Genomic DNA, 22,804 nt, shown 5'->3' with positions numbered 1-22,804 from the left:
ATATTTTAATTAACCAGTTCTACTAATCAGCTTTAAAAAAAAAAAAAACAATTCCAGATAGTTTGATGGTTATTGCTTTGGATTATAAATTGAAATCCAATACTGGTAAGCTTTCTTTCTTCTCACTTTTTTCCATTAATTCCCTTGAGAATCTTCACCTTTCATTCCTCTGTATTAATTTCACTGTACTTTTTTTAGTTCTTTAAAGTAATATTTTCGTGTCAGGCCTCAGATTCGTGCTAAATCCAATATTCATAGCAGTATCATCTCTAGCATTCTGATATAGCAGATATGTGTTAGTTTTAGAATCAAAGAATCTGGATTCAAATTTTATTTTTGCCACTTTGTGACAGACTACATGGTATTAGTTTTGCCATCTATTAAATGAGGTAGTTAGGCGAAATGGCCTGAAAAGATTCTTCTAGTCTTCTTAATCTATAACCCTATGACCCCATTATTATTATTTCCATAGTTCAACATACACAATTCCAACTTTATCTAGGGCAAGTGAACAGCCTTCTTTCTAAGTTCAAAGTAAATATTATACAATGGAGAAATGCATTCCCTTCCCCCAAATTAGGTAGATATTACTGACAAAAACATATGTTGGAACCAAATTATCTGAATTCTTGCTTCAATGCTTATTCAATGTAATAAACATTACACTACATTCCATAGTGTAATTCCAACTTTCGATGTAATACTTGTAGATAAAGGATCAGCAAATAGGAATGAATCAAATATTTGGGCCAGCAATATGAATTCCAAGTGTTTTAATTTGTCATTATGATAAATAATTTACTATTTTTCATACTGTTTTTTTCTGTTTTTCATGCTGTTTTTCAAAAGATGTATAATATAGAATCTTTAGGTCACAACTAGATGGTGCAGATGGTAGAACTCTGGGCTTGGAGTTAGAAATATTCATCTTCCCAAGCTTGAATCCGGTCTCAGACATTTACTAGCTATGTGATTCTTGGTAAATCACTTAACCCTATTTGTCTCAGTTTTTTCCTCTATAAAATGAGTTGGAGAAGGAAATGGCAAACCACTCTAGTGTTTTTGACAGAAAACCCCAAATGTGGTCACAAAGAGCAGTACATGACTGAAACAACTGAAAAAAAAAAACCAATAGAATTTATAGAATTTATAATGGTAGGATCATAGATTTAAACTGGGAGAACCCTAGATACTATCTAGTCTAACCCAGTCAGATTGTTTCCATTTTTGTAATGGATCTGTTATATCACAGATGCATATCCGCTCTAACAGGGCACCCATCTTTTAATTCTTGTCAATATTTTCCACAATATACTGGAGGATGTCTTCTGGGTTTTCTTTTCTTCTCTTTTCTTTTCTTTTCTTTGTTTTTAATAGCCTGAGTACCAGTGTAACAGTTGAGAGGCAGTGATGTAGTGGATAGAGCTTGGAGTTTAGAACCAAGAAACCTGAGCTCAAATTAATCATTTAATTTTTCTGATAGTCAATTTCCTCATTTGTAAAATGGGGACAATAATACTGCCCGTAGTGCCTAAATAATGGGGTTATTTAGTGAGCCTCAAATAGGATACTGTATTCAAAATGCTCTGTAAGCTTTAAAGTATTAAATCCATGCCCACTTTTATCATTGCCTTTTGCTACATAATCAGACCAACTTTTTTTCACAGAAAGAGATCCTCCTCCTATAGACACAGATCACAGCCCTGCTTTGACTTAGAAGAATTATTACACTCTTTTCCCACATTTGGCAAGGCTAATCCTTGTGTGACAGACACGCAGCCCATTACCAGATACATATTTGAAGGAAACCCTTTGCAGTCCTTTGCAAGCTTCACCACAGTGAGGCACTGAAGAAGAACTTAGTTAGAATATGGCCTTACACAAACATTACAAGGCATATCATTTTTAGCTGACCTGATATAATAAAAAATGTCAGTTAAAATATGAGTTGGCCAATAGCACACTGTGCATTTAGATTCCATAACCATCAATCAATCAACAAGTATTTATGTGGTAAATGCTTGCAAAATATTTTTAAGAAATTGTCTTCTTTTTTTAAAGATCATCCTCAACCCCACCCCTGAAACCATATGGGTGCTCCGCTTATGATAGAATGATAATAGATCCCTTTTTACTTTTCTTTGGTCTTGTTGCACTTTACTTCCCTTCACAGTGCTTCTCCTGACTCCATGTTTAACTACTTGCTGTCCTCCATTCCTGGAGAGCTCTCCTTCTTTTCTTCTCTGACTTTCTTCAATGCTTATCTTTTGCAGCAAGTCTTTCCAATTACTGTAAAATTCCTTTACTGCTAGCGTGTTCCCTCTGAGATTATTTCCCATTTACCCTTAAGAGGTATCATACACACACGTACATACATGTATATGTGTGCATGTATCTTATATGTACATAGCTATTCTCATATTGTCTCATTAGACTGTGAATTCCTTGAGGGCAAGGATCGTGTCTTTGCCTTTCTTTTTATCCCTTGTTCTTGAACAGTGCCTGACACATAGTAAAGGCTTAAATGCTTGGTGTTTGACTGACAAGGATAATGATTATGTAGTCAGATGGCTTTGCAAATAGAACAAGTGCAAAGACCTTTGAGGAAATCTCCATATCTTTACAACAGCTTTACCTAGAAGGAAAAGAACAAATATATATGTTCACCCATTTGCACAACCTACACAGGTGACACCAAAAAAAGTATCTTCACCTTACAAATGAGGATGTTGAGGTTAAAATAAGATTGAGAAAAAGGTTAAGATTACCAGAGTCCTGTGTACAAATTTCTAGACATATCCAGCTTTATAAATGGAAATCAGAAACAAGTATCCTGATGCAGACAAGCCAACATGTTCAAAATCATGTGCTTGTAAAGAAAGTCACTGAAGCATAAATTTTTCTGCAATCCCATCTCTGAAAGCAGCAAGAAAAATTGGCAGGGATGATTCTAGCTCTGGGAACTTGATCTTGTGACATGTTAGTCATGCTGTACATACTTTGGAGTTTCCTCTAATTGGAAAAGAATTGATAGATCTTTATGATTAGATAAACTTAATCAAAAATGATCTGAAACTGTAGCTACGCATGCATAAGAATGAATCCCTAATCTTAATCTGTTGTCAGTTGGTATTTCCATCAAGATTTTTTAATGACAATCTTTTTAAATAATCATGGTTGTGTCACAGGACTTTAGTGAGACAACATTTACGATCTGGCAGCCACTGTGCTAGACACAGATACAAAACCAAATACCCTTAAGAAAGTGTAAAAACCAAAGTAGATAAAAATGGCTATCTTTGCTTGTCTTCTGAACTCATTGAGATTTTCTATTGATTTCCATTTTCCCATGGTCCCTTGGAAGATCTATTAGCACCTTTGTTATCTGTAGCCTCTTAGTTTTTTCACAAGTTTCACTTCATGCCTTTACTGCCTTTCCTTTCCTAGCCTCTTTATAACTTTCCCTTTCAAAAGTCGTAAATGACCCTCCTTCAAACTTGCTACCTGAAGTCTTCCCTGGGTAGCTTGCTACCAGTCTCATACTGCTTTCATGGAAAATAATTATTGCAAAGGAATTTATCTGGCACTCAATACCCATAGTATTAGTTTTTTTTTTTATTTCTCACTTATCAATCAATTGTTCTTATACTATAAAATCTCTATAGTGTTTTCCCTATTGAAATAAGTATCTCTGTGTATCAAAATATCTTGTTGAATATGTCTACATCAGTGTTGTTGTAAACTTATTGAGGGCAAGGATTGGGTCAAATTATTTTAATTTATGTTGAAAGGAGGTTTTTAATAAGGTAATTAAGTTATATCATTACCTTGTTTTTACAAATTTCTCTTTTAAAAAAAATAACCAATATTTTTGTCTTTTCAAAAGATTGACTTAATACTTTTAAGTTCTAAGGGAATCATTCTTCACAAATTCCACTACAACCTCTACTTTGCTACCCTTTTTCTGAAAAAGCAAGGTTTTACCAAAATAAAGTAAAGCAAAACCTAAGAATTCTCTGCTTGTCTCTCTAACTACCTACACCCTCTCTGTTAGTAAAAACATACTTGACTCCTGAGTCAGAAGCCAAAGACCAGGCATGGGGAAGATAACTCAGTCAGTCATTGCCCTGGTTTTGTCACATTTAGAAACTGGAATATCTTGTGACATCACTTATGTATATGAGAAAAAAAGGGTCATCATCACAATGGCAGCGAATATTTTTTTCTGTTAGTAATAATTGAACTGAAAATCTAGGTGATGAATATAGTCACTATATAAACCAATACATTAGCAAAAACAATGGAACAACCTATTCTAAGTGTTTTTTCTTCTAACATCTGTTTATCTTGCATTTGGAAATACACACACATACATACTAACATACACGTAGTCATAGATCCATAGTAGATACAGCTATTACTATACCCCTTAAATGTTGATTCTTGAGATATAAATGAAAACACATTATTAAGCACTTCTTATGTGGCTGACACTGTTCTACATGCTGGGGAAACTAATTTGAAAAACCTTCTCCTTAAAATTCTTCCATTTTTAATAGCTTTTTATTTTTGCAAATATATGCAAAGATATTTTCAAGCTTTGCAAAACCATGTATTCTAAATTTTTCTCCCTCCCCTAAATAGCAATCAATCCTATATAAGTTAAACATATATAATTCTTTTAAACATATTTCTATAGTCATCATTCAGTGCAAGAAAAAATTTAGATCAAAAGGGAAAAACATTTGAAAGAAAAAAAAAAAAACAACAAGCAAACAAATGAAAACACCAAAAAAAAAAAAAAAGTGAAAATATTATGCTTTGATCCACATTCAGTCTTCATAGTTCTCTCTCTGGATACAGATGGCTCTATCACAATTCTATTGGAACTCTTAAATCATCTCATTGTTGAGAAGAGTCAAGTCTATCACAGTTGATCATCGCATAATTTTGTTATTACTGTGTATAATGTTCTGGTTCTTCTCATTTCAGTTAGCATCAGTTCATGCAAGTCTTTCCAGAAAATGCTTTTATTCTAATTGGGGAGTGATGGCCAAGAAAGATGTTTTGGTCATAGGTTTACAGATGAAAGGATTTTAGAATTCAACTACTTTACCTCCTCCACTGCTCCTATTCTTATCATTAAGGAAACTAAAACCTCCAAGAGAGCAAGTTATTGGATTTGAATCCAGGTCCTTTGAGTCCTAATTGAATGGCTTTTCTACTGAACCCTGATGCGGGGAAAAAAATGTAACTGTATTAAAGCAGTACTCTTAAAGAATACAAAAGGCATAGATTTGGAGCTAGAAATGACCAGAGAGACATTTTAATGCAATACCCTCATTTCTAGATGAAGTTGATGGTCAGAAAGTTTAACTATCTTGTCCATGGACACACAAATATATATTCAAACTCAGGTTGCTTGGCTTTTAACCTTCCTAATGCTATAACTATAGTGAGATTTTACTAATACAGGAGAAGTGGGGTGGCTTGAGAAAGTGTTAGGAGAAATTCTATAGTCTTCTTTTAACAAAGTACTTTGCTATACAAGTTACTGAAAAATCTATTCCTTGAAATGACTAGTGGCTAGTCTTCCTTACCCTTCTTTACTCCCCTCTCCCGATTCCAGGGAAATCTAAGGAATGGGATTGGAAAGGGAGGGGAGAGAAGAATGACAATATTAGAACTGAAAAGAAATTTAAGAGACATTTTGTTGAATATTCTCTTTGACAGATGGGGAGAGAAATGCAACCTGGAGCAATGATTTCCAAAGAGGGATGCATAAATTAATCTATGGGGTATATCTTATAGCATCAACAATTGGAAGATGGGGATTAGAAAGCCCATTCTCAGTAAATAACTGATCACAGGCTGTGTAGTCTCAAACAATGTCACCAGCTCTTTCGTGAGCTGTACCCACTGAGGCTTGGAGAAGATCTAGGATGCAGTATATATATATATATATATATATGCTGAGAATGGGTGAGAGAATGTTCCCAACTGTGCTTGAGCAACTGCCATGGGCATTTAAATTATAACTACTCTGAGGAGTCAGACAATGACTGGCACAAGAGGAGGAGAGAGGAAATTTGAATCCAGGGGTATCTCTCCCAAATTAATTAATTTGGGAGTATGCATGGAGGTATATACTTATACAAATTTATACTCCCTTGCCTGGGTAATCTAGTCCCTGCCTCACTTGATTTGCTTATCTAGCTCAAGGTCACAAATACACTCTCTGATCCCACTCGATTTATTCAGGCAGCCAGATCCTCACAGATTCTAGCATATTCCCAAGCCCCAGGTCTTTCTCCCTACTCAGGCAGTTTGGTTCTAAGACACTAGAATGCATTCCTATATTTACCTCAGCCAAGGACCATTTGAAATAATATTTACAATGTTATTTAAAATAAAATGAGGTATTGTATTTTGATAAGATCTTTAAAATATTATTCATCTTTTAAAAATAGCTACCTCTAATCATTTTATAATGCATGCAATACATGGGAACAGTAGTACTTTGTGTAGTATTTTGTGACTTGACCATTATAGGAAATTTTTTCCTATATTCCAAAAAAAAAAAAAACAAATTAATGCCTTCTCCAAAATTTATAGACTTAGCAAGTTGCTTAGAACACTTAGATGTTAAGTGACTTGACCAGAGTCATATTATCAGTAAGTGGTAGAAGTGGGACTTGAAAAGAGATTTTCCTGAATTGGATGTCCTCTGTCATTCTGATTCTTTTGTAATTAATAAATGTTGTGGATGCATGATCAGCATTTTAAAAATAATAAGGAGATGTGATTAATAACCAAAAAAATCTGGAGATCAGTGTCTAGAGAGAAATGGACTGATTTGCTTGTAAGACACAGAGCTTCTATCCAAATCTCCTGAGACTCAGTCTCAAACCTTTTCTATTACTGCCCTAGGTACATTGTCGCCTGACTTTCTCATTTGTTGATTCAGTTTGGCTTTATACACAACTTAGCTTCCACTCCCCAAATGGATCATGGGGATAGAGGGTGTAAAAGCAACAAGGAAAGCAGGATCTACCACCTCCTAGCTGTTTTCTCCAGTCTTCCTCCTCCCCTTCTTTCCCCTCCCTGTTCCTCCCCTTCTACATTTTCTCCCTCCTCCTCCTTCTCTAATCCCTAAGTACTAAGGGTTCTGTGGTTGTCAACTGGGCACCCCAGAATCAAGTGAAAAATCAGGAAAACCAATCAGACTTCACTGTCAATGTGATGCCAAAGACCTCCTTTGGCCTTCTTTTTTAAAAAAAAAATGTATTTTATTTATTTTGCTAAATTGATTCCATCAGTTGGATTTGGGGGCTTCATATAGATTAGACCTAGCCTTGACTAAATAATGGTCCCATTACCATCAGCAGACCAGAGTTTTAGCAAACACAGGTACAACTATTTAAAGGTACCAGAAGTATTAATTTATCTGTTAGCTTGCTTTGACATTGACCTTTATTTACCAAACTTGTCAGTTGTCTGTTGGAAGAAGGGCCCTGAGCTGTGCCCAGCCATGTCCTTAGGATTCTCAATTTTTCCAAAGCTTAATCTTCATCCCTTTTTTTCATTGGGATCCTTCCTCTGTCTTCCACTCGGACTCTTTGCCGTTCAAAATCACTCTCCCAGTAGCTGAGGCTCGTTAGGGAAAGCTGAGTGTCGGAAGCGTTTCCCTCCAGTGCCCAAGGCTTTAAGTAGCGGCTGCGTAAACGCAGAAGATAAATGAATAGAATCAAGCCCACTGCTAGGCTTTCTGTTGGAGAATTCCTCCAGCAGCTGCCAACCGAGTTGCCTTTCCAGGCAGCTGAGTCACAAACAAGATTTGCCGGAGGTGAGTTCCTCATATCCTTGTTAAGGCTCTGGAGGCACGCCTTCTTTTCATACAAACCTTTCAGATAGAAGCAGCTTCAGTCCGACTTCAAGGGGGTGGGTGGTGCCTCTGTAAAACTGCAACTCCCAGTCTTGCCGGACAAGGTCTGGGAGAGAAAGCCAGACTGTATCTCGAGATTCAAAAAACAGCTACCCATTCCCCCCAGCCCCCATGACTGTCGCCTGCTAAAAACCCAACTGTTTTTACTGCTGTGGTCAAACCCGGGAAAACTGCACAGCTGTAATACTCCTCAGTGAAGGGGAAAGGGAGCCGGTTGTGAAACCCGACACCCATCCCTCTGCAAGCAAAGGAAACTTCGCACGCTGGTGAGTTGGGGAAGCCCGGCAGCCGCTGAGAGGTTGCGATGGCTGGAATCGCTCTTCCCCTGTTCAGCGTAGACGCGCCAACCAGCTGGGTAGCCGGGCAGGGGGGAAGTGAGACGTGGAGACAGAGGTGCTGTGGGCCTGCAAAGAAGCAGACAGCTGCCGGTTTTCTGCAATTCTCAGGCTTGGCGTGGCAGCCTGGAAACGCGCGGTTTCCAGTCGGACTGGGAGAAGGCGTTGGCATTCAGGGCACGCAGCAGCTGGAAACTTACTTGTAGGCTTTTGTGGGATATTTGCATTTCAAACAGCTGGGTTTGTTTAGTTTCTTACAAAAAAAAAGTAGTGTAACGCCAACTTCCTTCAATTTGGTGGGATGTTAATTAGAAATAAAATGTCTCTGATCTGATCTTCGGTGAGAAAATGAGATTGAGGCAGAAGAGTCAGTTGCACATTTCACTAGATGAAACAAAACTCAGGAGTAATATTTATTTCCCACTTTTATGAAAAGACGCATTTGCTCCTGTTTTGAATTAAATGCAGCATCTTTTATTTTGATTCGAGGGGTCAGAATGTGTTAAGCCTCATTCAAATAACTTCTCAGTTACAGTATCAATGAGAGTCTGAAACGTAAGCCCACGGTAAGGAAAATACTCCATTTAAAAGGCAGAGAATTTCTTCTCAGTGAAAGCAACTTCTGATAAATGTCTCCTACCTGAGAGATCAGTGCCAGCTGTTTCTATCCAGAGCTAAAATTAGTCTCATGACCCTGCAGGTGCTCAGATGAGATGTCATCAGGCCAAAAAGAAAGGTCTGTTCCATCATCGTTATAAACAACAGAAGTGACATATAGGTCACTACTTTTGAGAAGCAGCGTCCCCTTTCCCTCAGGAAGCAGCAGTTTGTCAGCCTAAAGTAGAGCTCAGTATGAGTCAGATTTTGATGATCTGAACTTTGAAAAGTGATAAATGAAAACTTTTAAATAAATTGATGCTGGATTTTACAATTCTATATTTTGGGGCATGGGTTTATTGTACTAGCCAAGCTGTGATTTTTAGTAAGCTATTCAGCATCCATAAATCACAATAACAAAGCTGTTCTAAGTCTAAATAGAATGGACAAAATGATAACTGGCTGCATGTCATTTGTGGCATTTGCCTCCAAACAGTTGTACATATTCTCTAAATGTTTTCTCTTCCTCCCTATGAAATCAGACCTTCATGCTGCAAAAAAAGAGAATCTTACAGAGTTAAAAACATATTTCATTCATGATTGAATAATTCAATATTAATAAGCTTTCTTTTCCCTGAAATCTACTATGCACACTCCACTTGAGTTTTTACATCATTGCTTTCAAAAGGAGCACAAAACTGGATGAGCCTGTTCTAGTAGTTGCCAACAAAGGATAAAAGGAAACTGTCAAAAACTTGAGCAAATGACAATTCCTCCTCCTCATCAGCTTTTCCCTCCCTCTTGGAGACAAACATGTTTGACTTGACAGGAAAGGAAAACTTTTAGAAATTGATATTCCTCTTCAGCTACTTAAGTCATTTGAATAAATGAAAAGTTAATTTGTAGTGCTGTCCTAAGATTTGCTTTTTTTTTTTTTTTTTTGGTTTATTGGCTGTTTGGGGAAAGTAGAAATGAACTAAACAAAAAAAATTAAAATACAGAAAAAATAAAAATATCTGATTGTTTTTAATGCCCAAATTTAATGTCAGTTTCATTAACCTAAACGCTAGTTCACTAGACCCAGATTCTGCATTTTAAAGATTAAGGGATTGACAGCTAAAGTGGGAGTATTTTGAACTGGATTATTCTAATTTTTGAATTTATTGGCTAAAGATCTGGCAGTTTGCAGTAGTACAGCTTTTTAGATACATGGCTTTTATAATATTCTCTTAGGGAAATAAAGAAGGAAAAAGCAGAGAAAATATAATAGTAGCCATTGGGAGGTAGGTATAGTGTATGGTACAATGGTTAGAGTCCTGAACTTAGAGTCAGGAATACCAAATTCAAACATAGCCACAGACACTTAGTAGCTATGTGACTCTCTCTTTGGATTAGTTTATTATACTATATGATGGCGATAAAAAAATAGTACTTAGATTCCAGGATTGCTGTGAGGAGCAAATGAAATATTTGTAAAAGCATATAGTAAAGGGGCTTAGTAGATATGGGTGCTTAATACAATTGACACTTCGTAAGTACTTGTTTCCTTCTCCTCTTTCCCTCCTAAAGGAAAAAAGGTTTGTTTTTTTTTTTTTTTCCTCACCATTAAACAAACTTATGAACTCAGAATGTAGAAACCTAAATGAAATGGTAATAAGATGCTGCCTGTACCATGCCAAAAAAGCCAGAACAGGAAGACAGAAATTCCAAATCCATTTTTTCAGTCACCTTAGTTAATAACTGGTCGATTAGTGGGAAGAAAAATGTCAGATTCATTGTTGATTTTAATATAGGTGTGTCAAGTAAAGGATCATGGTTGCTGTCAACATGAAATTCTAACTACTAAATCAAGAATAATCCAGATATGAAAGAAAAAAGGGAGTCAACTAAAGAAACCAATTTAAATTAATGGGGAGTTCTCTGTTGAACATAAATATGAAGACAGGCAAATGTTAGGGTTTTTTTTTTTTTAAAGGAACAACAAGAGATTCTGATAACTTTAGATCAGTCAGTTTGATGTTGATGTCTATTAAAATCTACAATTAAAAATACGTTTGTGAACCTTTTAGAAAGATGACAGGGATTACTAGGAACTAGCATGGTCTCTCTAAGAATAAATTATGCCAAATTAACCCAATATAAAAAAGAAATTCACATACTGGGCTGATAGTTCAAGAGAATACCATAGTTTATCTTGATCTCATTAGAGTCAGGAAGACCAAAGTTCTTAAAGCATTTATCATAATGGCTCATGATATCCTTATGGTCAAGATGGACTAGATAATTATACAGTTAGATACATTTCCAAATAGCTGGATAAACACATGCAAAGAATATAAATTAATGGATCCATGAAAACCTAGAGGTGAGATCCTACTGTCATAACTCTGGTACTCTTTTTGGTCTTATACTATTCATTATTTTTATCAGTGACTTGGCACCAAGAATAGAGCTGGTGTGCAAGATAATTTAGCCCTGAAGGTAGCTCTTTGATCCATCCGCAACTCAGTTTTTGAAACCATTGTGCTGAGGTAAAGTTCTGCCCCAGGAAAGAGCCCAAAGGCAATAGTGATAGCATAATTTGTAGAGCCCAGAACAAAAGGTGGCCCTGTCAACCCAAGACAGTTAAGGAAGGAGAATAATGATGCCAAGAGGATGAACGAACATAAATAAGCAAGATCTGCAACTAGGCTAGATTGGAGAAGCCTAACCACCAGGGATTATCAAAGGTTTACCTTTCAAGAAGATTCAAGAAGAGAACAAGGAAACATGTGGTTACTTCTATAGCTGATGAAATTAGAGAGTTAGAAAGTGATAGAGTTGGAAACAATAGCACAGCTATAAGCTGAGCTTGGAATCCTTGAGCATTGTGAGAATTTAATGGAATGATTAAAAGCTGTGCAAATGGATCCATTGGCACATTAATGAGATGCCCTGGTCTTTAAGGAGCTATACTTTTTGGTAGAACTCAAGGACTGATAGAATGTCAATATTAGTTTTCTTAAATTCAAGGATTCTCTGGAGCAAGAGGTAGTGAAATGTCTGAAGAAAAAGAAAAGATCTCTAGATCCCTGAGGGGGTGAACTTCCCCTTCCCTACTTGTGCATATTTTTGTCTTTGTCATCTTTCCAAGAGGGAATCATGGAGGAAAATGTGAAGTCTAAGAACTGACAAGGGAATTAAAATGCAGAAAGTAAGCTTATCAGGTTTGTGCGTGATTCATAGCTGGGAGGAGTAGCTCATATTTTGAATGATAGAATCAGAATTATCTTGATAGAATAGAAAAATTCACCAAACCCAACAAGATTTCATTTAACATGATAAATGAAAAGTCAAACATTTACATTTAAAAGTCAATTTCACCCATAGGATGAAAAGTACCTGGATTGATAGCTGTTCCTGTGACGGAGGTTTGATTTCATATGAACTCAATGATACAAAAATGTAATGGGACTACCAAGAGAGTTTATTGTAGTCTGAATCACACAGCTATTGCTTTAATCCTGGTCTCCATAACCTAGATTATTACAGTGACCTCTTCATTGATCTCCCTTCCTTAAGTCTCTTCCCACTGCATCCTACTCTCTCTTCTACAAAGACTGCCAAATAGATTTTCATAAGGCATAGATTTGGCCATGTCACTCTCTTATACAATAAGTTCTGGTGTCTCCCTTTTGCCTCCAGGATCAAATATCATTTCCTCTGTTTGGTTTGTAAAGTCCTTCACAACCTGTCCCTAACCTATCTCTCTAGTTTTATTATGCATCACCCTTTTTTTTTTTAGTACTCTACAATCCAGACAATCAGTCTTCTTTTCATTTCTCATGCCTGGCATTCTAACTTATCTTGATGTCTTTGCAATAGTCATTCTGCACCTGCAAAGCTCGCTCTGATGACCTTTATCTTATGCAATTCTTTATTTTCTTCAAAATGCAACCCAAGCCCTACCTTCTATGCCAAGCCTTTACTGATTTCCCCCAAATCTCTTCATAATTAACTAGTATCTAGCTACCTTGTAGTTATTTTATGTTGTTGTTCAGTCATTTTCAGTCCAATTCTTCATGACTGACTCTTTATTATCTTATTTGGTGTTTTCTTGGCAAATATGCTGGAATGATTTGTCATTTCCTTCTCCAGCTTATTTTATGGATGAGGAGACCGAGGCAAAGAGGGTTACCTGGTTGTCCAGGATCACATGTGTAATAAATGCCTGAAATCAGATTTTATTTATTTTTTTCACACATTACTTTATGAATCATGTTAGGAGAAAAAAATCAGAGAAAAAAAAACATAGGAGAGATAAAAAAAAAAAAACAGAAAAAAAGTGAACATAACATGTGTTGATTTATATTCAGTGTCTTTGTGAGGTTAGATTTAACTCAGAAAGATGAATCTTCCTGACTCCAGGCCCAGCACTCTCTCTGTGATGACATCTAGCTATTTAGTATTCATTTTATATCTATTTAATATGTACTTGTATGTCATATTCAGATAGATAGAGATGTTATTTCTTATAGAATGCTTAAAGAATTGGAATTGTTTCATTTTTAAAATTTGTATCCCCAGCAGCTAGGACAGTTTCTGACACATAGGAGATGCTTGATAAATGCTGATTGACTGGTCTAATGGAAGAATAGTGTCTAGATCAAGGGAAAGAACAGTCCCATTTTACTTCATACTGATCAGACAACATCTGGAACATTAAGTCCCAACCTAGGCATAAAAGTTGATCATGATCCTATAATTTTATAATCCTGAGTAGAATAAGATTTGTAATGAATCAAGTCTTTTATGAACACTTTAGTTGATGTTGCATGATCCTATTATCTTCTCAGAACTTGCATACCACTTGGTACCTGGAGAAGATGGCAAGGATGCTATAAATTGATGAGTGTTGGGTGAGGATAGGTTAAATCAAGCTCTTACATAGAACCTCACCATTCAATCTATCATAAATCAAAGACTGCTTACATTTTGTGGCAGCAAAGGTGATGCAGTGGATGGGATGCTAGCTTGTAGTCAGAAATACCTGAATTAAGATCCAGCTTCAGATATTTGCTAGCTGTGAGACATTGGACAGCTCACTTAACTTCTGTTTACCTTAGTTTTCCCATCTGTAAAATGGATACCACAATAGTATCTATTTTCCATGGTTATTATGAGGATCAAATAAGAAAAAAATTTGAAGTGCTTAGCTAAGTGCCTGTCATAAAGTAAACATTGTATAATGTTAGGTAGGTAGGTAGTGGTGATAGTGATGATGGTGGTAGAACTACTACTAGTAGTAATATTAGTCCTAGTTGTTGTAGTAGTAGTAGCAGCAACAGCAGCAGCAGTTAGAAGGAATAGCAGCTGTTAGTTTTGCACAAATTAGCTATGTGAACTATGATTAGACTATACTTCTGGAAGGTTAAACCTTGTTTAAATAGAATTTTAAAAGATTAGGGATAGCATTGTACAAGACCAAATCTAAGACCAAAAATGATAAAGAACATTTGGGGAAACATCAATATAAGCAGAAACAGAAATCCTTCTTTCATCTGTGTTTAATAAGGACCACTTGGATAGGAAGAGAACAGAGATGAGGAGTCTGGAAAACAAATGAAAAGTCTGGCATGGAGACATGGTATAGTAGTGATAGGCTGAATATTTCCATTATCCAAATATCTACTGATGACTTCAGTGTCCAAAATCAGAGAGCTTAGAAGTTCTTGACTTGCCTTAATGGTGATTTCCTTCTTCAAAAGGTAGAAAAACCAATGAGTTGAACTGATATTATGGGTCTAGTTTTGACCATGCTAGCAACGTCATGCTAGCATGAAAAGGATAGGAACTTGGGGGGAAAGTGACCGATGCAGTCTTAAAAAAAGAAAAAAGGAGAGGAAAGCCAAGTATCATTTGATGCATGTGTAGACAAGCTAAAATAATGTAGGGGAAGTTCAGCCCAAGCTTTTAATAATGAAGTTCTCAAAAGAAAAAAGGAAACAGTCCTGATATAGATGAAAAGAGGGAGTTGTCAAAAGAGACCAAAGTTTTTAAACAGAGAAAATTGTTATCCTAGACAGGTAATAGAGGAGGAATACCAAAATGTGGCATGGCTCTGTAAAAAGTAAAGGAGAAGCACCGAGGTCCAGAGTAAACTGAGGCAAATAAGGAAAGCTAAAGATAAAAGAAAGATATTTTTAAACTTTAAGCTCTGTTGAGAAGGAGGGTCAGAGAAAAGATAGTACCACTACTCAAAATGGATGGGATGGTGATAGGTGACACAGAGAAGACAGAGTATTATGGCTGCTTTTTTACTTCTGTTTTCTCTGACAAGGAGAATTTTTGGACTGAGGAGAGAACAAAAATGACCAATAAAGAATTTTAATGCAAGATAATGATAGGAGATGTACCAAGATGGTAGGAGAGTATTTCACTACACTTAATGGATTAAAATCACAGATCAAAAAAGTACAAGATCCTAAGTTGCTGAAACAACTGAGAGTTGTGATTTTTGACCCATTGCTAAATGATATATTAAAGGAACCTATATCATAGTCTCTGATTTTGGGAGGCTAAGGCTGGTGCATCACTTGAGTTCAATTGTTTTGAATCAGAGTTAGCTTAAAATTGATTGGGTATTCCACATAACATGGTAAGCTTCTGCCTAAGGGGAAGTGAATTGGTCTGGGTAGGAAAAATTAAGTCAGTTAAAGGTTTTGTGCCAGTCCCTATTGGGATTAGGACTGTGAGTTGCTACTGTATTTGTAGCCAAGGCAAGATATGAAGTTCTAGTACAACAACAATGGACAGTTGTTCAAGTATCCCAATGTCTTAATGCAGGTTTAAATTATTAGGTCTCTAATAATTTAAAATACAATAAATATCTTTGGATTCAGAAGGCCTGAGTTAGGGGCCTTCTACCTTAATTGCTATATGACTTTAAGTAACTCAGTCTTTCCTAGTTTCAGGAGCAGAAATAAGACTCCCAAGTCAGATCTTCTGAATCTGAAGATATTTCAAGATTCCTATTACTAATAAGTAATCATAATATACAATGGCTTGCTGAGAAGGGAGAGAATAAAAATCATTATAATATGAAGACTATATTTTTTTCTTATTCATTTATCAATTTTCCAGATTGAAAAAAAAAGTTTTTATTTCAAAAAGAAGTGAAGGAACATTTTTAGAATAAGTATAAAGTATGTATTCAGAGGCTTCTCAGGGCAGCATCTAGTTATTCCATATTACTGTATGTAGGCTGTACATTTGTATGATTTATGTAGTTGTTTGCTCTATAAAATAAAACTAAGATCACATTAATGTGATATAAAGATAAATTTATAGAATAATCTTTTTTATTAAAGCTTTTTAGGGTGTAGGGGAAGCGGGGAAAGATAGGCACAGTTTGATAGACCTTTGGGCATAATTCCACATTGCTCTCAAGAATGGTTGGATCTGTTCACAATTCCATCAACAATGTATCAGTGTCCCAGTTTTCCCACATCCCCTCCAACATTCATCATTATCTTTTCCTGTCATCTTACCCAATCTGAGAAGTATGTAGTGGTATCTCAGAGTTCTCTTAAATTGCATTTCTCTGATCAATAGTGATTTACATCATCTTTTTATATGACTAGAAATAGTTTCAATTTCTTCATCTAAAAATTGTCTGTTCATATCCTTTGACCATTTATCAATTGGAGAATGGATTGAATTTATAGAATAATCTTTTGCTAAATTCAATTTGTTTCTGTTTCCCAAGAGTTCATTGAGTCACTTATATTTCTTCCCTTTCTCCAACATTTCTATCTTTCAAAGTTAATTGTTGCTTTTAAGTAATAGATATATTTATAAAAAAAAAAGAAATTAGAAACAAGTTTCTTCTGCTTAATTTCTGTGATGAAATTGTATTTGGAAGAGTTTTGCCACAAACAAATGTATTAAAATTATCTACATATATCAAGAAATGACTCAAAATCAAGATAGAAAATATTCAAATATCATGAATTATTATATTGGTTTGGCTCCTAAGGAATAGAAAAATAATTTAGAGTAGAAAAAAAATCATTTAAATTAACAAAAATCTTAGCAACTTTTAAAGTCATTTGAAGCATCGTTGATTTGCTTTTGTTTTAGACTTGACCGAGAAAGGGGAAGAAAATTCTTAACATTCTTTCTAATTTACCACTTTTTCCATTTTTCAAACAAATGAATAATTTTAACCACAAATTATAAAACAAATTAAAATAGATTATCACAAAAAATATGACAGTCAAACATTTCTTTATATCTGTTTCTCTTATCTTGCTGAAGAACAATACAATTAGAAGCACTTATGTGTTTATTACCACCAAAACTTTAGTAGATGTTAAAAATTTTTTAAATGTTTATTGTCTTAAGTCATGGAAAGATTATGATGTTTACTATTCAGATGATGTAGCCATACTGAAGCAATCAGGGCACTTTTGATATTCTAAAGTAAATTTTTGCTGCATTATAATACAACATAACAGCTTTGAATGCTGTTAATGTTTAAGTATTTGATGACTTGTGGGAAAATGTCAGGATATTATAGTGCTGTGGATTGGCCACAGAGTCAGGGAGAATTGGGAGTTCAGATTTGACCTCTGACATATTTTGGATCTGTTGTCCTGGACAAAAGGTAAATGATGTGCTTGGGATAATAGAGACAATATATGAACAATTCTCAAAGATTCTAAGATGAAGAACATGTGTTGGTCTACATTGGTAGAGTGAGATACCTGACTGGCACTTTACTACATTAATGAATTCAAAGATCTGTTTTAAAAAATGACAACAAAATCCCTTGCTCTTGAATTGAAAAACAACGAGAGGTTCACGGGAAAGAGCATTAGATTTGGAGTCATGAGACTTAGATTATAAAACCTGTGTTCAGATCTTTCCGTTGTCAGTTATTAACTATTGGTATTTGAGATAAATCACTTAAGTTCCCTGGGCATCAGGCTTTTCAACTGGAATATAAGGAGGTTGGACTAAATAGCCTCTGAGGTCAATCAAGTTAAGTTGTTAAGTACCAACTTTATGCCAGGTACTGGAGATAAAAGCACAAAGAATGAAAATTTTTTATTAGCAAAGTGCTCACATTCTAATGGGGGAAGATAACAAGTGCATTATAAGTATATGCATAATAAATACAAAAGAATTCAATACAAGGTATTGGGGGGAATACTGGGTCACTGGGGAAATCAAGAGGGGCTTCGTGTAGAAGTAGTGGTACTTGAGCTATAATTGGAGAGAAAAGAGGATTCTATAAAATGGAGATGCATCCTTCACACTTCTGTCCAGAAGTGCCCTGCAGATAGACCCATCTATTCTATTATGCTATTATTATTAGGCTATTCTATTATGTCCAGAATGCACTCCTTTCTCACCCTAATTTTATAGATCTTCCCTTTTGCTTTTCTCTTTTTGATATCCAGTGTTCTCATGCTGAAAGTCACATAGTCCCTCTCTTCTAACCATAATTCCCAGCTTGCCTTTGCACTGATCCATCCCTATGTCTGAAAATATAACCTTTCTTTAAGATGCAATTCCACATTTATGAGGTTTTTCTGTTTGAGTAAAGATTTTTTGAGAGCAACTGATTATCTAGAAAAAATAGTCTGTGCCGAGGGATGGAGATAAGGCATGAAATATAGAAACTAGAAGAAAAGTGTAGTGGCTCACAGAGGACAATGAGACTAGAAAGGTAGATAGGAACTACTCTGTGAAAAGCTTTAAAATTTAAACAGGGGAGTTTAAATTTTGTCTTGCAGATAACAGGGAACCAGTGCAATTAATTAAGTAGGGGACTGACAAGATAGGTCTATCATTAATGAAAATCACTTTGGCAGAAGTGTGAAAAATGGACTGGCATGGTAAGGGACTTGAGGCAAGATTAAGGAGCCCATTGGAATAATCTAAGTAACACATGAGGAGAATCTGAACTAAAGTGATTATAATTTCAGTAGAAAAAAGGATTTGAGGAATGCTGTAGGAAGGAGGAACAATATTTGTCAACTGACTGGATATGTGGGATAATGCATAAGGAGGAATCAAGGGCAATATTTGGATTATGTGGGACAATGGTGATGCTTTTACTAGCAATATGGAAGTTTGAAAGAGCAGATGGTTTGGGGAAAAGATAATGTTTTCAGTTTAGGGCATGGTGAATGTGAGATGTCCCTGGAACGGCCAGTTTGAAATGTCCAATATGAAGTTGATTATGTGAGACTAAAACACAGGAGAGAAAATGGGACTGGATATATAAATTCATGAGTCTGTGATATATGGATTGTGAGCACAGTGATGGTGTTGTTTAGTTGTTCTCCAACTGTGTCCAACTCTTCATGACCTCATTTGGGGTTTTCTTGGCAAAGATACTGCATTGCTTTCCCATTTCTTTCTCCAGATTATTTTATAGATGAGGAAAATTAAATGAATAGGATTGAGTAACTTGCTCAGAGTCACACAACTAGTAACTGAGGCTAAATTTGAATTCAGGAAGATTAATCTTTTTGACTCCACACCTGGAGCTCTCTCCATTGCATCGCCTAGCCACACAGAGGGTTGATAGTTAAACCCAAGAAAGTCAATGAGACGGCTGAAAGAGGTAGAAAGAAAAGAGAGACAAAAGCTTGAGAGAAGTCTTCACCTGCATAAAAACACTTAAAACAAAGATTCTTAATTTTTTTATATCATGGACCTCTTTGTGAAGCCTATGAGTCCTTTTTAACAAATATGCTTTTAAGTGCTTAAAATAAAATATGCAGGACTACAAAGAAAACCAATTATATTGAAAATAATTTTTTAATGTTCACAGAACTTAATTTGAGAATCCTTGACCAGAGTATCTAGATTCAAGTCCATCCCTGACATTTACTAGCTCTCAGGCACATTGTTTATAGTCTTTATCCTTAGTTTTTTTCACATGTAAAATTCCACTGAAGGCTTCATTGTAGCATGGTGATAATCATGGCTTCTTAATAAAATGAGATCTTTTTTGAAAGTAAGCAATTATTAAATGCATACTCTATCCCCTCCCTTGAAGGCTAAACTATGACACTATGACAGCTAGCAAGACTTCTGTATAGGTCCAATGATTCATGGTCATCTTAGGGCCAACCTAGCTAAATTTGAAAAGACATCACCAGAAGAGAGGTCATCAAATAATTAATTTTTTTCATCTCAGAAACTCATTAAACCATTACTCAATCCACAGGCACTTATTTAGCTGTGAGCTAGGCACTGTGTTCGAAGTATAAAAGTAAAAAATTAAAAATTTCTGCCCTTTATCTAAGGGATAATATATACACATTTAAGTATAGACAAATTCAAGCTAAAAGGGAAGAGAGCTTAGTAGCTGGAAGAAATCAGAAAAAGCTTTATAAAAAGGTTATATTTGACCTAAAATTTGAAGGAATCAAAGCATATTAAGAGATGGAGTTTAGGAGGAAATACATTCCAGAGATGGAGGATACTCTATGCAAAGTCATGGAGATGAGATATGGAATAGCATAGAAGAATTATTTTCTGTGGCAACAGAACAGTGAGCCACAGATTTTATGAAGCATTAATGTTCAGTACTATACTAATTCTCTCAGATGCTATGAGGAATATTTGACAGGTAGGATTTGGTTTAGTTGGAGTCACAGAAAGTTAGAGCTAGATGAAACCCAAAGAAAATAAAATCTCTCCCCCTCATTTTATTTTGGTTTCATTAGTATCATGCTTTAATGACTGAGCTAACTAGTCATATGTTCACTCTACTGAAAAGCAACTCTTTCTTTTTAATAGATAGATATGTTCTGTTGAGTAATTGATACCATTTTTAATACTCTGTTGTGTCACTGGCAGAAGATTGTCATGAATTTGGGAAATTCCCTATCTAGGTTTGAAGGGGTTCCCTCTAAAAACTTCAAAATTCTTTTAATATATTCTTTTTAAGAAATATTTTGATATTTTTATTCCAAAATAATTGTTTTTCTTTTCTATGTGTACAATTTTATCTATTTCAAAAAATTCTGAGAAAGGGGTGGTGGTGGTATGTGAGGAGTTCATAGGTAATTTAGGCTCCTCACAAAGGAGTCAGTTCAAGCCTTGCCAGAAAGGCTTAAATTTTGATTTCACCCACACTTTACTATCTAACTCTTCTGGCTGCACCAGGCTGACAAAAAAAAAATGGAATAATTTATGCCTACGGCTATAACATTCATCTGTTCCAAATTTCAAAGTATGCTCTGATCTTTTCACTACCATAACATAAAAATGTTCATTTAGGAAAACCGCAGGCTATTATTTTGAGAATTTTTATTTTCTTCATTTTCCTTCAGCCAGACACCCAGCTACCTCTCTTCCTCTTTCTTTATATGTACTTCTAACATGAAGAAGTATAAGGGCAAATGTTTTGTCCTATCTATTGGCTAGATTATGGGATCCCTCTATATGCCCATCTACTTCACATTTTGTAGTGGAGCTCATATCATCATTTAAAACACTGTAGAATAAATTTAGCTCTCAGGGAATGTTTTTTCATAAAATCCCCCTGAGTGAGGTATGAACACTACAATTTTTCCTATCCTCCTATTTCTGCCTAGGTAAACCAAAGCAAAGAGAGAATTCATTGCCTCAACTACCAAATGACTTCATTTATTCAATAGAATTCACTTCCATATTTTCCTCCAAAAAATGTGATCAATCTATGTAAATAAATACCTGATAGTCCTTTGGCACATGTTAGTGAAATCCTTTTTTCTCCTCATGAATTCACAACCAGCTCCAACCACAGGGATCCTATAGGCATTATTCTTTTTAGCTATTAATTATCTGACCCTGTTGCGTGGGCATTTGTATTACACATGTAAAAAGTAGTTCCAAATTCCATTGTGGCAAAAATATTTTCCTATAACTCATTTACCTTTATGAATCTCTGAAAATGAAACCTGTTAGGCCTGGTTGCCAGTTCTAAGTAGATACATTAAGATTAAGCCTTTGACTAATAGCTGACTAGAAGCAATACACCACTTTCCATAGACATTTATTTTTTAAATTCATTTTATTTTATTACTTTTTGGGAGGCAATTAGGGTTAAGTAACTTACCCAAGGTCACAAAGCTAGCAAGGGTTGAGTGTTGAGATTTGAACTCAGGTCCTCTTGGCTCCAGGGAGAGTGCTCTATCCACTGCACTATCTAGATGTCCCTTGCACAGACATTTTTAATCCTTGGAATATCAACAATGAATAATAACCATTGGTAGCAAGAATTTTCATTTCTATTTTTTTAAAAAACAACAATAATAATACACTTGTAGGATATTTTAAAACTTACAAAAGCATCTTCTTCCCAACTTAACCTTGTTTGGTTGATGTTATGACTATTTGGAGGAGGGAGAAATGAGAGGAAGGGGAGGAAGATGACTCTGTGATTTCACTGGATAGGTATCTCCTGGTGAGGAAAGACTCTTCACAACTGAAGATCAACATCTGCTCTGAAACTTAATAGGCTTGGAGAGCTGTCTAGAGCATTGAGAAGTTAAGCAACTTGCTCAAGGGGGAGGAAACTAAGGCTAAAAAAAAAATAGTGAATTCAAGCTCACAGAGCTAGTAAATAGCTTAGCCAAGACTTGAACCTACAAGTTTTCATCATCATTGTTTGGTTGCTTGGTTTTCCTGTTTCTCTTCACTCTTCCTTGTACTGCATGCACCAGGTCGACAGTGGACAGCTGACATTTGTTGGATTCCTGAGTATATTTCCACATCCATTTTATTATATGATTTTCACTGAAGGCATATTATCACAGGATAGCAAACATTAAAATAAGATGAAGTAAATACCCATTTTGTCTGTCCTCTAAATCTATAGATCCTGAGTTGTATTTCACTGAAGCCCATTTCCAGGGATGTGAAGTTGTGGTTATTCCAA

General features: G+C 35.5%; 1 protein-coding gene across 5 annotated transcripts in view; it reads left to right on the top strand.

Annotated features, from left to right (window-relative positions):
- The window catches only part of RAB27B (RAB27B, member RAS oncogene family), a 205,837-nt gene that overhangs the window by 119,500 nt on the left and 63,533 nt on the right, over nt 1–22,804 (top strand). Inside the window, exon 1 of one of the 5 annotated variants that reach the window (XM_051969604.1) lies at nt 6,714–8,211. The exons of 3 other annotated variants lie outside the window; for them this stretch is intronic. The gene's annotated coding sequence lies outside the window, so the exon portion shown is untranslated. Of the gene's footprint in view, nt 1–6,713; nt 8,212–22,804 lie in introns of those variants that run through there. One more of the 5 variants, XM_051969603.1, reaches the window with a different exon arrangement.

Source organism: Antechinus flavipes, chromosome 1 (assembly GCF_016432865.1).
Source record: "Antechinus flavipes isolate AdamAnt ecotype Samford, QLD, Australia chromosome 1, AdamAnt_v2, whole genome shotgun sequence".
Lineage (NCBI taxonomy): Eukaryota > Metazoa > Chordata > Mammalia > Dasyuromorphia > Dasyuridae > Antechinus > Antechinus flavipes.
The sequence above is the reverse complement of the archived record's forward strand: the minus strand, read 5'-3'. Positions and strand labels throughout refer to the sequence as shown.